Below are 13,643 nucleotides of genomic sequence, written 5' to 3'. Positions count from 1 at the left end.
GGCTATAAGAACAGGCCCTGGAACTACAAAGGAGCTTCGTGGGCCTTAGAGGCTCCCAGGGTGTACAATGTCTTCTCCTCTCACCCTGCATGAAATTCATTCCCTTCTCCTGAGGGCCTATGGCTCTTGCCCTGTGTCAGGCCCTGTGCCAGGGTTGGTGGTGGCAGCTCCTGGGGGCTCCTGTCCCTTGACTCACAGATATTCGGTTCTACAGAACAGAGCCCTGTGAAAGCAGGTTACCTCTGAGTGTTAGGACCATTGAAATGATGATGCACACAGATTTTATATGAAAGAGGTTTATTGGATGGAGATGAAGAGAGAGAGGAAAATATGGTAGGGGAGGGGGCACCCCGACAGAGAGATAGGAAGAGCAGGAGAGAGGAAGAGAGTGCAAGAGAAAGAAGGCAAGAGAGAGACAAAGTGATGGGTTGGTCCTTTTATGGAGCAACTTACCCATGCCTGCCATGTGCGACTATCTGGCGGGTGACACGTGATGACATCATAGGTTGCTAGGAAACCCAGAAGCAGACTCCCTAAATACTAACATCCCTCCCTTTTCTAATATTAAAAATGAGGAGCTTGGGATGCTTCTCATGCAAGGCAAGTTAAAGTATATAAGTGTAGGTTCATTGGAAGCAGCTCTTACTTGCCATGCAAGGGGGTAAGACAGAAAGAAAAAATAATAATAGCAACATAATGTCCAGATTACATGGTCAAGAAGGGGAGGGGAAGCCCCTGCCCTGGAAAGTTCAGGGTAGAGCATTTCCAGTAGAGAGTTGCCAGCCCCACATGGCAGCAGGTAGAAACTGAGGAACGCTGGGAGAACCTGGAGCTGCTTGTCCTGGGCCTGAAGCACACCATTCCAGCCTTTTGTTAGTAATAAGTGAATAACTGGTGGAGATTCTTTTCTCTCTACTTCCTGCTGACACTGGGGGCGCTGTAGGGAGGTCAAAAGGCTGAAATGCTAGACAAGTCCAGGAAGAACAGGCTGTTCTGATGCTGTCCATGGTCTGTGAGAATATCCATGGCTGGGAGGGAAAGTGCAGGTCCAGCTTGTGGGAAGTCTGTGAGGTCAGACTGGAACACTTGTGGTAGCTGGTTTGGTATTGTTATGGATGTAGGAAACACCTGGGTCTGACAGGATACTGGTACATATACATATATATGTGTGTGTGTGTATGAACATATATGTGTGTATATATGTATATATACATATACATATATATATACATATATATGTATATATATGTTCATACATACACACACACATGCATATATATATGCAGAAGACAAAATTAAGTAGGTTATGGAGAAAATTTCTTCAGGTATATGTTTAAAACTTTTGGGAGCACAAACAGAAGTGAAAGGCTTGGATCAAAGAGACTTGAACATGGGAACCTCCATTTACATGAGGGAACCTCCATTTACCCAATCATTGGCAGTAATTAAAAATGTTTTGCTTTGGATCTGTCATCTGAGGAAATGGAGGCCAAGTTTGGTTACAGAGGTGTGTAAGATTAGAGGCCTTTAAAGTAGGTGCTGGATATAGTACTCTGAAATTCTCCAGAAGACATCCCGGAGGAGAATCTGGAGGAACGGATGAATGGCCCATTCTCACTGGGCGGGCAGCAGTCAGTGACCTGTCAAGGTATCCCAAGAGCAAGGTTTGACTCAGTAGAGTAGTATGGTACAATCTGTTCCTAAAACTCATCAGCGTTGCCCAGAGACTAAGGACACAGTTTTCCATAGCAGACTAGGTTTACCTAGTGCTAGTATTTTCGCAGACAAGTGGGATTGGGGGAGAGAAACTGTGTAAGTAGAGGGAATGATCTTACCCAAGGGAGAAGGAGGTCCTAGATGAAGGATTTGGATGCAGGTTGGCGACAGCAGTAAGAAGCATTTGCACCAACCAGAAGTAAAGACTCACCAGTTGGCTGGTGTTGGATGTAGGAATATAGCAATCAAGTAGCCAGGAAAGGGAAGTCCCAAAACCAGGGAAAGGGGAGGAATCCCACCCTCCGAGATAGGCAAAATAGGTGCAGTTGCCCAATTGACCCAAGAGGTGGATTCAGGTGGATTTCCTGCAGCTTACAGGAATTACTTTTAAGTTTTACAGAGGAGATAAAACTTTAGACATTTTAGAATCTACACTGAAGTATACATTGTAAGAAAGGCAGTAGATATACACATTTGTGTTAACAGCACAGGCATTCTTTAAGGTGAGCTCTGAAAAGGCAGAAGCCTTTCGTGAAGTAGAAGGAACAAAAGCTCACTTGATTGTAACCTTTAGTATAAGTACACATTATGGAGGTTTAAAATCTTGAGCTTGGAACCATTATAGTGGGTGGTATAGTGGAATGTTTTGTTTTAGAGTTAGATTAATAAATCAGAGCTCTATTGATAAAGGTCAAAGCTCTGGACAGTCACTATAACAGTAGCACAGCAACAGGAAGAAATATGAAGCATCTTTACCTATTTAGGACACCTTAAATCACCTTAGACCTTGCAACCTTTTTACCAACCTTAAAACACTTTCTTAGACCCTCAAACATTTATAACTTGTGTTTATCAACCTTAAAACACTTTCTTAGACCCTCAAACATTTATAACTTGCATTTACCAACCTTAAAACACTTTCTTAGACCCTCAAACAACATTTTTCTTAGACCTTTGTGTCTAGTTATTTACCATGAGACATAGGTGAGACTGCTATAAACATTCATTGTCCTTTAGCTAAAGGGATGGTAAAAGGTTACATCTAAGGCTTGTTTTTTGAATCTGGTAACAAAGCATAATGTGTCTAGACCTGACAGTAACAGCGATAGAAGGCTGTTAAGGCCTGGTCTCCTGCATATGAAGAGGACTGAGAAGGCATCTGAAGACAAAACAACTTTTGCCTCCCAACACAGAAGTTGACAATATGACCCAAGTGTGGAGTTAAAAAAGACCTGTGGATTATCTAGGCTTGGCAAGGCTGATGGAGGTCGCTGAGTCTAGGAGCCATTTGTCCTCTGCCAGGCCAAGCAGCCTGAAGGCTGGAAGTGTTTGTGGCTCTTGTGCTGGTTGAGCCTCCAAGGCTGGGCACAGAGGACAAGCCTGCAGGGGAGCATTTTGAGTTTCAGAAGCCAGTCTGCCAGCAGGAGGCCATGGCTTGTTTAGGCAGCCATGGGACCAGTGTCTCTTTTGGCTGCATTTGAAACACCTACCTGGTGGAGTTGATGTTTTGGCTATACCCCGGAGAGAAGAGGCATTGCAGACCTCTTGTTTTCTGTACAGGAATGCCAGAAGCCTCAGAGCAGCAGCCAAGGTCTGGAGCATAGCTTTGCTATAGATGAGGCTGTCAGGAAGACTCCTGTCATTATTTTTACCAACTCCTTTATGGTGACTCAGGCACCATCCTCAGCTGTTAATTAAAGATGGCAGTGAGGCCATATTTGTATCTGTAGGACTATAAAAATATTTTTGAATATGTTAAAGGACTTGATCATTTGTAAGATAACTGAACTATTAATTTTCATTTGTTAACCAGTAGCTATTAGGACTTTATGTTTCATCCCTGCTAAGTTGGACCCTTAAAAGTAGTCCACTAAAGTAAGCCCATGACAGTTTCCTGTATGAGTTAGTATACAAAAAGTTCATAGCTTCTAAAAGTCTAAGGCTATACTATAGTTCAATAGTATCACCACGTTTAGAAAACCAGACCAAGCATATTACCTTTGGATAGTGAAGATATGGTACAATGATCATTATTTTAATATAAATAAATGCCTCTAAAATGAATAGATCTTAATTTAGAGTATTGGTAAAAACGTGTACGTAGTAGCCCCTGAGTCTGAGTTTTAAAACCAACAATATAGTAGAACAGTATAAAACAATTTAAAAATTACATTTGAATTTATTATAGCAAACCTGTTAGCCTGAAAGCTTAGTGGTGAATCTGGATCCTAGGCAGCTCATAGCAGGAGAAACAGCATTTATTAATTTAGGAATTGATAAAGATATAGGCAGTTAGATGTACATTTTAAATTAGCTTAATTTGAATAGAACTTTATAGGTTTGAAATTTTAGCATTATATAAAAATTATTTTAAACCAGGGTTGAATCATGTATATATAGCATGTGGTAAAAATATTATTTTAAATTTATATAAAAATCCACACCCATTTAAAATGAGACTTGTTGCTTTTACTCTAAAAGGAGGTAAAATAAACTGTTATGAATAAGGAAGTCTTACAAATGTAAACCCAATGAGAAAATTATATTAATCATTAGATAAGAATTTACAGCATTTTAATATATATAATATATATTATTTATATATAATTATTATATATATAATATATATAAGATCATAGTGTACAGAAATCAAGAAATAAATATTTTTAAAAGCTGGGAAGTAGGGGCTTAGGGGTCAGAAGTATTTTGAGAGGCAGTTTAGAACACGCAGCTTGGAGTTTTTCAGGAGTGGGGGAGGGGGCGAGCGCATGGTGTGGCTTCTCTATTTTAAAATCAACATGGTGGTTAGCCAGGTGTGGTGTGCAATTGTGGTGGCACAGGAGACCAGGTACTTGCTGGTGGGATGGCTGTCCTGGCCTGGTTTGAAACTCTGTTCACGTGTGGCATGGCTGATTGGAAGTCTGCACAACTGAAAACCCTCCCCTGCAATCCAGCCTCTTGCTGCAAGCTTTCAGCTGGAGATTTAAAACCTTGCCCATGGGGCCTGAGGCAGTGGAGAAATCTAAGGCCATCTGTGTATGCACAGGGTCCCCAGCAGTTGCTTACTTAACAGCAATAGTTTAGGAGCAGGCTGTGTCTGTGTGTGAAGCGGCAGTTTTAGCATCTGGCATGAGTGTTTTAGTTTCCCCAAGCTGATTTTGGTGCAGAGTGAGTGTCTGCTTTGTCCTGGGTGCTCAGAGCACATGATAGGACACTGAGTCTGAGCAGAAGGACGGGTGTGCTCAGTAAGGGCAGGACAGTTAACAGACAGTGTAGGTTTTAAGGCATATGTGGTTGAGGAGTGGTTAGGGATAGGTGGAACAGAAGAAAAATCTGTTGCAGGCATTATGGTCCAATTAAGGGCTCCTGGTGTTACCAGACTAGGTTCTACCAAGAGAGTCCTTCCCGGCCAATGCACCAATGTTAGAACCAATGAAATGTTGATGCACATATATTTTATATGAAAGAGGTTTATTGGATGGAGATGAAGAGAGAGACAGAAGGAGAGATAGAGAAAGACATGGTGGGGGGAGAGAGTGCCCCACCAGAGAGAGGGGAAGATAGGAGAGAGAAGGAGAGTGCAAGAGAAAGAAGGCAAGAGGGACAAAGTGGTGGGTTGGTCCTTTTACGGAGCAACTTAACCATGCCTGCCAGGTGTGACTCACATGATGACATCATAGGTTGCTGGGCAGCCCAGAAGCAGGCTGCCTTTAAATACTAACACTGAGCATGCTCAGAACATCCTCCTCTGTTCCCACATCATGGAGACAGAGAGTTCAAGGAGAGCAGGGAGTGGAGAAGAAGTTCACTTGTGCTTGCACAACTCAAAGACTTGATAAGGGTGTCATACAGCTCGTCCTCTGAGCCTGAAGACTCTCTCAGGTAAGGTGAAACCAAGACAGTGGTGGAAGACGTTGAATTCAGGAAGAAGGAAGTGGGGAAAACAGGAAGTCAGCCTAAGGTAATTCAGGTTAAGCCATCTTCACCCCCACCCTCCAGCCGTAGCCCCTCTCTCTGTGGTTTATTTGAGAGTCTGGATTCTACCGTGGAACCATTCAATTTTATTTTCTTAAACTCAGGATAGTACTTCCTGGACGTGCCTACCTGTGGTGGTGTGCTGAGGACAGAATAATCTCCGTGTTGCACAAAGGAACAAAGTGAAAGCAATTTGACAAGGCAGTTTCTTTTTGTAAAAATGATTTGTCAGAACCTAAGCATGGGCTAGTGGTGAGCACACTTGGCCAAGACTATATGTGCCTTTTATACCTAAGGCAGTGGTGACTGGGTATCATTTCACTGGTGGAAGCTTGATGTCATGATCTGATACAACTGTGTAACAGTTACAAAGGGGAATGGGCGGGGCTAGGGGGGATATGGTCTCTTGTTGCACTAACAGTTGTGGTGTGCAGGCAATACAACTGGCCTTCTCTTAGGGACTTTAGGGTCCTGACAACATCCTATGTCAGTACCTGTGTCCTATGACGTCATCTGGGTACATAGTGACCTGTTGGCCACTGCCCCCCTCTCTCTTGCTCTCTTGGTGTCTCCTGCTTTCTCCACTTTCTCTGTCAGGGCACCCCTTCTTTCCCCCACTATGTCTTTCTCTTTCCTTTTCTTCTCTATCTCTCCACCTCCATCCAATAAATCTTTTTCACATAATACCTGTTGTGTGTGTCGCATCATTTTAAAATAAATACTAGGACAACTACCTTAATAGGGAAAAAAAAAACAACAAAAAAACCCGTTTCTCACAGGTGTAAGGCCGAGGGCAGCACAGAGATCCTTGGGCTTTGCTTTTCTTCCTTGTGAGCTGCAGATGGGTGCCTAGACTCCTGTGTGTGTGGAAACTTGAGAGCTGCTATGGAGCAGCTAGGCCCTGTCCGATCTCCAGCCCTATATGGGGCAGGAAGTACGCGTTCCAGAAATGGTGGCTTACTTTGCTGAGAACAAATTCTGGAGGATAGCTGTGGAGGATATGGGTGACGTGCTCTTCAGAACCAAATACCTGTGAGTCAAGGGACAGGAGCCCCAGATAAAGGGCAAGAGCCTTGGGCCCTGAGGAGAAGGGTGTGGACTGTTTTTGAGTCAAACAAAAGGTAAACTTCATGAAGGGTCAGGGGAGTCTGTGTCTACAGGCCCATGAAGCTCCTCTGTAGTTTTTGAAGACTTCAAGAATCTTCACATACAAAGTTAAGTTCTCATGTGTGTGAGAAGGTCCCTGGGAACCAAAGGACCGGGTTACAAAGAAGAGCCTTCACTGTACCCGGGGGCCCGTGGGAGCCACAGAGTAGCTGCTGTGAACTGAGCTGCACAGCCAGGGGAGTGCAAACGGTGAGGCAAGATGCAAGGCGGATGCAGCTCAGGCCCCAAGCAGGAGTTTCTGGCCTGCTTCCTCTTACCCGCCACCAACATGGCCCGGAGCAGGACAGCAGTCTCAGCGCGCGTGGCTAAGGTTAGACTTTCTCACCTCCCATTTCCAAGCACTTGGCTCACCTGCCCTCTCGGGCATCTTCCACACTCCCGATCCTCGCAGAGAAAGGTTGGCTCAGGAGCCCTGCACCTCTGCTTCCTTTGCACTGGCTTGAACAGTTTGAGTTTGTTGTCTTGGAAGGGACCGCGGGCAGTTCACCCCGTGTTTACTTGGTCTCTCTAGCCAGGCGGCTTCTCTTGCGTTTATTACCACAATGCTCAGTACAGGGAGCAGGAAAGATGTCCTCTGTTTGTTCATCTGTGAAGCGCTAATGTGCTCCCTCTATCCAGCAGGCCCTTTTCCAGATAGTGGGGGAGGGATGGAGAGATAGCCCAGACCCAGCCGCCCAGGCCTGCCCTGCCTTCAGCCCCTGCACAGGAGCCTTTGGTCTGGGGGAGTCCTGGCAGTGTGGCCAGCCTCGCTCCTGGGCGGATCAAAGCCTGTCTGGATTGCTGTCCCAGGGCACAGGGAAGGGATGGACTGTCCTGTGTTTTAGAACCTGGAATTGAAGACAGGCTTATGGGGATCTCTCTCCTAAAAACAAAACAAAATAAAACAAAAAACATTCTGTGTTTTTTGTTTTTTGTGTTTTTTTTTTTGAAAGCAGGTCTCACCCTGTAGCCCTGACCTGCAACTACGTAGACTATGCAGACTAGGTTAGCCTTGGACTATAGCGATCTACTTACTTGTTCTAGAACTAAAGATGTATATCTCCACACCTGGCCTTTGGGAATTTCTTACGCACCATGAGCTTTGGTTTATTTATTTATTTATTTTCACTCCGTTGGAAAATAGGAATGGAAGTCAAGTACCTTTGTTGGAGGCGGTGTTCTAGTTTGCTTTCCTGTTGTTGTGACAAATATTTTAACCAAAAACAACTTGGAGGGAAGAGGATTATTCGGCTTATACTTCTGGGTCACAGCCCATCACTGAAGAACGTCAGGGCTGGGATCAGGCAGGAGCTGAAACAGAACCCTTGGAGGAATGTACGCGCTGGCTTCCTCTGCATGCTTTCTTGCTCGGCCAGCTTTCTTATACTGCCCAGGTAACCTGCCTAGGAGTGGTCCCTCCCACAGTGGGCTGAGCCCTTCCACATTGACTGTCAATAAAGACAGTGACCCAAAGACATGACCCAGACCAGACGGCACCAAGAATCCTTTAAGAGAGGTTCCCTGTCCTAGGTGGCTCTAGTTTGTGTCCAACTCTAGTTTGAATGTGTCACACAGGGGTTAGCAGAGAGTAGATCCTCAGCAAGGTCAGCTGTCCAAAGACAGGCTGAGCCCTTTCTACATTTGTGATTGCCCCAGTCGCTCCTGGCTCCTGCTCCTTCACTATCTAATGCCCCTCCAGTGGCTGCATTTCCCTCTGTGTGCCAGAGAAGATACCAGAAGGGTAGGAGCCTGTGAGGAGAACCCTCTCCTTCTGAAGGAGCTCCCATTTCCAGAGTTTCTGGTTGGTTCTCTTCTCACAGACAGACTGTAAACACTAGCAGTGTGCAGTCTCCCTTCATTACTGCCTCAGGAGCTCAGATCTACCAGTCTCTAACGAGAGGGTCCAGTTCTAACTGCAAGGCCCTGTCAGGCCTGTACATAGAGTTTGTTTTATGAAGCAAACCTCCAAATGCCGGCGCTCAGGCATGCATGCCTCTATATCCTCTGGCTTTGCTCTCCTTTTGGAAGCACAGCCCTTTTGGGAGACCTTGGGGTTCTGGTAAAGAGCTCTCTCAGTCCTACATGATGCATTTGTACAATGGGACTCCTTTAATGGGCTGGTAAGCACCCTTAAAACAGATTTTAAAAATACTCCAGGTAGAGTTTTCTACTGGATTTTTATCTTTGTGATACTTCTCCTGTGAGACTGGCTACTTTTCTAAGGAAACAGACACACACACACACACACACACACACACACACACAACTCGACAGAGAAGCATCTGTCTCCAAGGAGCTGTTTGAACAGTGTGGTCTACCTAAGAGCCCGCATCTAACTACTCCAAATTCTAATGATGGGGAGGGAAGAAATCCAAGAACAAAATGGTCCCATGGAAGGTGTTTTCTCTTAGTATTGGGCTTGGAGAGTGATGGAGGAAGCCGTGGCTGGGTTCTGGGAAGAGACTGTTGCCAGCTAGCTGGGAGGAAGTAAGCTTATCAGGACCCAGTCTTTATCAGAAGGAATCTTCCACAGGCTGTGGGCTTTGACCTTCTGGCTGCAGAGCTTTCCCAGGAGGCAGGAAGCTGCAGGGTCAAGGGAGGCACTAGCCGAAGGCCTACTTTAGCTTCCCCAAGGCTTTCTGCTTTCTTTCCCAGGCTGCTGCTGGCACCCACCAGAATCTCTGCTCTGTGCACTTGCAAGGACATTGGGATGTGCTAAGGGAAAAAAAAAATCCTCTTGCATTCCAAGGCCAGATTGCTCCAGCTACGTCTCCACCCATCTCCAGCTTCCTCCCCCCCCATCTTTCTTTTTCTCTTGCTCTCTGCTAGGGTTTGGATCTGAAATGTTCCGAAAAGAACGGAGTGTTAAATGCCCGGTGTTCCTCAGCTTGGGTACCAGTTGGAAACAGCACAGCCTTCAAATGATGGAGCCCTGGGAGATTTCGGGCTGAGCGTGAGTTAGGCAGATAGGGAGGGACTGATAGAAACAGAACACTGCTATCAAATCCCCCCTCCAAAGCAGGGTGGAAAGCCCCTGAGTGGTCGCTGGGCCAGCAAGCCAGAATCCTCAGGATGCTGAGACCCAGGTTCCAGCAGTGTCTGCTCCTTCTCTTTGGAGGGTCCCTCTTCCAAAAAGAAGGACACTGAGCAGAGTTTTTCACTGGAGAGTTACAGCCTAGAGTTGTTGGCAAGTTGGTTCAGACGGTAATGTGTATATTTTAAAAGAAACTAGTTTGCCTTTAATCTGCCTGTGTCCAGTCGCTTGCACAGGAAAAAGATCTTGTGTAGAGTCTGAGTCTGCAATTTCTTTTCTCTGGCCTCTGGGTCCCGCCTTGCTCAGGCTCTCCATTCAGTCTCCTCTGCCTTGAGGCAGTCGGGAACAATAGCCTGGCCAGAGCCACCAACCACAATCTGATTTTTCCCAGCAGCATCTTCACAATAAGCATGGGTGTCCCCTTTGTCCTGTGGGAGCGCTTTCCAGGAGGAGCTAGGAGAGGCAGATGACCGCCCTCAGTCTTATCCCTTGCTCATCTCCTGCCTCGGCCTCGCTCCTGCTGACTGCGTTTACGGGGGCAGGACTCCAGAGCAGCCCTGAAAGGCTTCAAGTCACTGGACTCCTCACTAATCATTTCAGATCTCGGGCTATAGACAGAGGCACAGACAGATGCAAAGCACCTCTGTTGCGCAAGGTGTCTTTTTTCCCCACTTCGCTTTCAGATAAACCGGCTTTGCTTTGAGCTTATCTCTCTCCCATGTAACCTGCAAGAAACAGAAGTGATATCAATTGTCTAAACGTCACCTGGCATTTCTCTTCATTCTACAGACTCCGTGTGCACATGGCTGGAATCTTGGGGTTCAGCTAGGGACAACATGGCATATATCTTTGCACTATATGACAAGAGTTTGCACTGCTCTGGACTGGCTCCTCCAGTCCATCCCTTGCTCACCTCAAGCCAGCCAGCCTCCTTGGAGGGTCAGGTTCATAAAACACCTCAGCTTTGCTATGAGTTTTTCTATCATTTCCATAATTTTGGATGTCTATGTGTAGGAAAATAGATTGCTTGAACAATAATAATTTAATATGTTTTTTTTAAGAAAGGACTAGAAATAAAGAGAACAAAAATAAGGTGACAAAGAATTCTGTATCGTCTTAGAAAGCACTTGGATGTCCATCTAGTATTCATTGACCATCTCCCATATTCGAGGCACCAAGAAGGCAGAAAGACAGAAAGGGTGAGTCTGTGCTCTTCCAAACTCTCAAACTTACAGCATGATGATGGCTTGCTTCAGAGAGGCACAAGTCTGAGGACCCCAGAGTCCGAGTGCTGGAAGGTCCCAGAAGGCTGAAACCCCACTCAGCGAATGTGTGTCTCACTGGGCTGAGGTTCTGCCTGGCTTGTTCTCTGCTCCTAATTCTGTTGGAAAGTTACCCACTAAGCATGTGCAAGAGATGATTGTTAAGTGAATAACAGTGACCCCGCTAAGCATCACAATGGATACGTAAGAAGTGCTGTAATGAAGGGGTCGCCAGCTCTCAGCAGACACAGAGAGTAGCAGCAGAGTGGACAGATCCTGGGAATGGCTGGGAAGGACTGCTGTTTCCTCATGGTGCCAGGATTAAAGTAGGATCTGAAGATTCCAGAAGTCGTGAGCAATAAGTTTCTGCTGTTCATATACTACTTAGTCTGTGATCGGCTGTTACAGCAGTAGAGAACAGCCTAAGACACGGACGCCACGCCAGGCCTTGCCTGACGGCTGAGACTGAAGCTAGTATCAGCTGTCGCCCATTGAGATCATCTGTATCCATCAAAGCAGAGCGGTGCCAGCTCAAGAGTGAAACATTTCCCTCCACCTCATGGTCCTCATTTCTTTGTGTTCTAGTAGTTTCTCCCATAAGTCTGATTAATGCACTCAATCTTCTGGGTTTTTTCTTTCTTTTTTGATTATTTTTAACTTTTGACATAATATTTTAATAATAACCTTGGTCTCCCCTCCCCCGCCACTGCCACCCTTCTGGTATTCTCATGTGCTCTTACTTGTTTGTTCTATTGATATAGTTCATGAATTTCAATAGTGTGCTTAAAGCTTTATGTCTTGATACAGTCACTGGAAACACTTTTTTTGGCTCCATGGGAAGCTGACATCACTGCACTTACCGCCACATTCTAACCCTCTCTGACTCCGAGTGTATCTCCGTAATCCTATGGACAGCTGTAGTTCAATGTTGGACTATGTGTAAGGGTGCGGCCAGGTCTCTCCACCACCCGGGGATACGGAGGGGAGACAGGCAGGCTTCCAGTGAAGCGTGAACTGTGTCAGAACTTGAGGGTGAATTACTATGTGTATGTGATGAAGTATATGTGCATGCAGTGTACATGTGTGCTGACGTGTGTGCACCTCTGTGTACAGTGGGGAGGGCGGAGGTGGGTCTTCTCAATCACTCTCTACTCCTTTTTTTTTTTTTTTTTTTTTTTGAGGCAGGGTCTCTCACTGAACCAGGCACCTGCGATTTCAGCCAGGCTGTCTGGCCAGAGTGTTCATTCTGGAGGATCTGCCTGCCACTCCCTCTCCATCTTGGGATTACAGGTACTCCCCGCTGCCTTGGTTTTCTGCGGGTGCTGGAGCCCGAACTCTGGTCCTCGTGCTTGTGTGGCCAGGACTTTACACACTGAGACGTCTCCCGGCCCCCAGGGAATCATGTAAAGGAACAGTGTGTTGTTCGGGAGTCTCACAGACCAATGGCATACGGAAAGCCTGGCCCTGTGATGGTGGTGCAAGTTTCAGCTGAACCAGCTGTCCTCCAGACTCTCCCCTTTATTCTGAGCACAGATCTCTCGGCTTTTGACCTTCTCGGGAAATCCAACATTCTCAGGTAATCCAGCTCCCAATATGCCCATGCTTTATTAGCCAAGGTTGATATTTGTTATTTACAGCCAAGACCTTTGGATGATGCAAACACTGGTGCCAGGAGTGGCTTGTGAAAAAGAAGCATTTAAATGAGAGGCAAGAGTCTGGCCTTGTTATCTGACTTAAATAACACTGCAGACAAGGCTAGCCCTAACACTCGCAGGTGAAATCATGTGATGTCGTGGTGGAAACTGGTTATTAAACAGGGAAAGATTGCCGTGTGGGTCCCAGCAGAGAGAAGTGCCTGGACACAGGACTCACTAGCATAATCATTCAGGTTATTTTGTTGTCTTGCAAGTAAGAAAACCTGGGTTCAACCCCCAGAACTAGCGTTTAAAAAGCTAGGCAGGGTAACACGCACCCATGCTGTCCATGATACAGTTGTTTTCCCCGCTCTGTCTGGTGTGTGGAAGAGGTAAGCCTTCCACTGCTGCGATGCTGGCTTAAATTCCTCAGGTTCTTTTTCCTTGATATCTATGTCACAACGAATCTTACCATTTAACACTTAAAATTGTCATCCTTTGCTTTTTTATTTATTTTTGGCCAGAATTATGCTTTCTTTGAACATCTACTGGATTAGTTTGTTTTCACCTGTGGAATATATCACTGTATAAAATGGAGTATTGTCATAATTTTCTCTTTAGATAAACATACAAATTTTAGTATGATAAATGTTTAATTTTTGTTTTGTAACATTATATAAGTTTTTCTATATATACTTAAAGTTTTGCATTGGGTTGTTAGATTTTTGTATACTGTTTTCCCAATATATAAGAAGTTCATATTATCCTCCAGTTGCTGCCTTGACACTCTGTGTGGTGCTCTTGACCCTCTGGGTTTTTGTTCACGAGGATCAGTGACTAAATCACTATTATTTCTTTTTGTTTCCCGGTCATGTC

This window comes from Meriones unguiculatus, chromosome 11 (genome assembly GCF_030254825.1).
Source record: "Meriones unguiculatus strain TT.TT164.6M chromosome 11, Bangor_MerUng_6.1, whole genome shotgun sequence".
NCBI classification, from domain to species: Eukaryota; Metazoa; Chordata; class Mammalia; order Rodentia; family Muridae; genus Meriones; species Meriones unguiculatus.
The sequence above is the reverse complement of the archived record's forward strand: the minus strand, read 5'-3'. Positions refer to the sequence as shown.